The sequence below is a fragment of the Pimephales promelas genome, chromosome 2 (genome assembly GCF_988280905.1).
Source record: "Pimephales promelas chromosome 2, fPimPro1.hap1.1, whole genome shotgun sequence".
NCBI lineage: Eukaryota > Metazoa > Chordata > Actinopteri > Cypriniformes > Leuciscidae > Pimephales > Pimephales promelas.
Genome location: NC_142770.1, coordinates 10057287 through 10062105, shown reverse-complemented (window position 1 = coordinate 10062105; position 4819 = coordinate 10057287).

Here is a 4819-nt window from a genome sequence, read left to right as displayed (position 1 = left end):
GTAAGCTAAAACATACCAAAAATGAATTTCAAAGTGAACTATCCCTTTAAATAACTTACACATCAAAGTTACTTAAAAATGTAAGGCGGCAACCTCACGTTTTCACATGTTTTAAGCACCAAATATTACCTCTAAAAACTCATAAGCATTGTCCATATAGCCTAACTCATGCGCCAAGTCCTTTCTGTGAGGAACAGATGGTAATTTAAGTCATTATTTACGGATAAACTCCCAATCCAGGGATCTGTTTACTCAACAACAGCTGGGATTGGAACAATCAACAATCAGTACAATTTGTAATTTATGAACGAATTATTGTCATTCATAAACCGGATCAAAGGATCGTTGAAATGAACCCGTTCAACGGTATTTTTTTCATTGATTGATCTGTTTCTTGAAATTAACTCGTAAATAATGACTGAATTTTAATTCAGGGGGGGGGGGGATTAAACTATTCCCTTAACGCATAAGCTATAGATGGCACAAAAACCTGATTATTCTTTTGAAGATTTCAGTTTTAGCACCAGAATACGACAACAGCCATACGGCGCGGCTGATTACAGTGTTAAATCAAGTTCTGTCCTCCTCAATCTCCTCGATAAGTCTGCAAAAGATTTGAGAACATGTGGTATTGTAGTTGTCCTCATTTCCATTGAATTAGTGCCGATAGTAAATTAAAAACAATTAGAGCCACAAGCGGTGGTTTGATTGTTGAACTATTATGCAGGAGGTTTGCCATAAATCAAAGAAAGATGACTTTAAATGCCTATTCATGCCAGCCAATGTAAAACTTTATAGCAAGTGCCTTTCTCACGTGCATTGTGATATCATATGAGGGGTGAGGCATGAATCTGTAACATCAACAGGCATGTGTTTGGAGTCCCACAGGGCAGCGCAACGTTCGTCATCAATGACCCTAAAGCTGTAAAGTTCAGTGCTATTGGCAGACTGCTCCGTCTGCGCGAGGGGGATGGCAATATTACGCCCTTATTCTCCCTGAGCTTTCTGCGTTTATTCCCTATTGTTTTCTTCACTTAATGGTTATTGCAAGAGATAACATCAACGGCTGCTTTTCGAGTGTTTTGGTTTGCTGCATGCATTTGGTCTGTTCGATACAGTCCTGACCCCTCGCTCGAGGTCACAGGGTTAACGTCGACTCCGGTTATGAATTATGTCGGTAACTTACCGGGTCTTTCCTCTCCGGTCACTTAAATCAACTTTTATCAATGTTGGACACTGACAGGAATTCCACTGGGATTATTTTGTCTGGGAAAAAAAAATAGAAATAACAAGTCGAGACTTTGAGGTGTCAGCAGTCTGTCTTGTGTGCTGCCGTAGCATAATTGAAATAGTTAAGAAGTTAAAATGGTACATTTATTATAAATAAAATTACTTTTTTTTCTAATAACATACACGTAGGCCTATTTTATTTAGGCTATTGATATTTTAATTATTTATCAGTAAGTAAATAATGCATTTATAAATAAATGTATTTATAATTGTTATCTATAACAAAATAACATGTATTATTATTATTAATTTTATTATAATAAATGAATGTATTATTATAATATATATATATATATATATATATATATATATATATAGGCCTATATAACATATTTTTATGGTAATACATTTATTTACTTTTTCATTTATTAATATTTTTTGTCGTTGTTTTTATCAATAAGTAAATAATACATTTATAAATAATCGTATTTCAATTGTTATCTATAACAAAAAAACAAAAACATTTATTATTTGTAATAATTATTCATTAGCCTACTCATTAGCCTACTTATTTACTGAAAAATCAACACATTTATTGATTTATCATATAATACATTTAAAATGAAGCTATTTAAATTCTATGGCAAAGCAACACATTTATTATTTTGAACATTTGTTACTTTATTTTTTTAAGAAATGCATCGATTTATCGGTTAAATCTATTTATAAAGTTTATTATGACAAAATAAAGTATTCATCATTTAGAATAATTATTTATTACTTTATTATTATAAGAAATAAATTTATTTATATCAGTAAGTAAATAATAAACGTATTAACATCTATGCATTTTATCTATATGACAAAATAACACATTTATTATTATTTAATAATTATATATTTATTTAGCTTCAAAATAAATGTCATATTTATCAATAAATAATAAATGTATAAATAAATGTATTTCATTTTAAAAAAAATGTCTGTTTTAAAATAAATGAACAAATGCATTGGTTTTTCAGTTAATAATAAATGTATAAATAAATGTATTTTATTTTAAAAAATTTCTATTTTATAATAAATGAATAAATGCATTGGTTTTTGAGTAAATAATAAATGTATAAATCAATGCATTTAAAAATGTAATTTACAACAAAATAACACATTTATTATTTGTAATACATACATATAGCATTATCTTTTAATGATATAGATTTATTTACTTTTATTTGACATGGTTTTTATATTTTTCTTCTTCTTTTTTTGCTCAGTTGTCCTGCCATGTAACACCATAAATCTTAGGTATAGTCAAAAAAAAAGAAAAAAAAAAACTTGTACACCACTATTATACATAATAGGCCTACAATATTTTTTTCCAGATTTGTTTAAACTTCTGATACAACTTTCATCAATTGTGAATGCATCAAAATGCCTCTGCATATGGAGCAGAATATTGTTTAAACTATCCTAAAATCAGACGGAGGCACCCCCGAGTCTGATGTGGATCGTGCTCTGAAGCCCTTCTGTTTTTCATTGAGGCTCGTATCTCAGTTCCAGCACTTTCATTATGTCTGTGGGTTGGAGACATGTGGCTCGTGCAGGCAGTGCGCTCATGATTAGAGACCATCTTGGGTGATGAGTTTTGTGGGCTCATCGGGGGTTAAGATTAATCCTTGAATTGCTACGGTGGGACAGAACGAGTAACCAAACAGAATAGTAGTACACTAAAAAAGTCAGAAATATTTAATGTATAACACAGTGAAGGTAACAAACAGCTTGGGTTGACCAAACCAGACCATTTTTGCTTTAGCAAGCTGTACTTCCCTCTACTTTTTAACTGTAGTCTCACTAAAATTAAAACTGACAGTTTCAAATGGGAATTTCCATTTCGATGCTCTAGAGTCTATATGACTGTGTAGATTGCATAATTTAGTAATAACCGTAGCCCTCCCACGCCGCCTTCAGATCTTTGAAGCATTTAATTGAATTGAAAATTAATATACCACAAACTGTACTAGCCAAAAGGTAACTTGTGTATTAAATCTTAAAGATAAGACAAGTGCAATATAGGACTAAGAATTACATCGGTCAGATCCTAGATAACATACTTTACATTCTCATCAGAACCATATGTGACATCATTCCAGTGTCACACACACAGAGAATCCACCCTGCTCGCCACGGCAACAGTAATTTATGATAGCGTCTAATTAAGTCTGAGGTTTTGTGAATATTGGCTCTTGGGAGAGTTTAGTGCATAGAAATAAACTTAAATAAACAAAACTAAAATAAAGCATTGCAAATTATGTAATTGATATATATATATATATATATATACACACACATAGAGATAAATGTTTGACTAGCATCTAATTAAGGAGTAGTCTGAGGCTTTGTATTATATTTTAAATACATGAATTGTAATTCTTCATGGAATTGGAAAATGAGTACATTTGCCATGGCAACAGTGAAATTTTTCGTTTTCTATCATGCAGTGATCATGTATTTGTCTACGTGCCATTAGGTTTTAGTTTATAGTGTACTTAATCTGTATATCTAATATATTTGATCACAAAGCTGTGTCCAATGTCCAACGTTCCGCCTGAAGTGATCGCTTGCGCATGTACGTCACTCATTGTTTACCCAGAGATTTCATAAGTTTTACCTTTCACTAAACATATTTAGATATCGAAATCGTCTTCCATTGCGATTTCCTGTATATTCAAATATGTGTATCTTCACAGTGAAAGGTAAAACTTCCGTAATCTCTGTGTAAACGATGAGTGATGCACACGTGCAAGCGATCACTTACTTTAGACTAAACCACTCAATTCATATGGATTAGTTTGACAATCTCTTTATGAACTTTTTGAAGTATCAAAATGGTAGTTGCGTAGACTGTCAACGGAGGGACAGAAAGCTCTTAGATTTCATTAAATAAAAAATGAAAAACTTTTTTTTTTGTATTCCGAAGATGAACGAGAGGCTCACGGGTTTGTAAAGACATGAGGGTGAGTAATGACAGAATTGTCATTTTTGGGTGAAATATCCCTTTAATTACAAGGTACAGGCCACTCGTGCACGTGTGCTCTGAACACACACAGGATGAACTAAGATAAAACATGGAAAACCACATCACCTTGTTAATTACAACCTCATAAACTGACTATCAAAGCTGCACCACAGGGGATAATCACAGATCATGACGTGTCCAGCAGCATCAAACAAATATGTCATATCTAACACGAATGGGAGTTATTTTGCAATGTGGCAGATTATTTAGCCATTAAACAGCAATAAGTGTTTACAGTGCTGAGTAGACATGTAAGAAATATTTGACTCTGACTGTGTATCTAAATAATACTCAAAATGTCGACTAGTGGGTTAAACAATAATTATGCATAATGAGAGGTTCTTTCGAAGGTCTGTGTGTCATCTCAGAAAACTTGACTTTTAATTTTGCCTACCTGCTAGCAATGCCAAGGTCAAGGGTTCGATTCATAACGCACACCGGGGGAAAAATGTTTAGATTAAACACACTTAAGTTGCTCTGGATAAAGGTTATGATTATTTGTGGCATATATATATA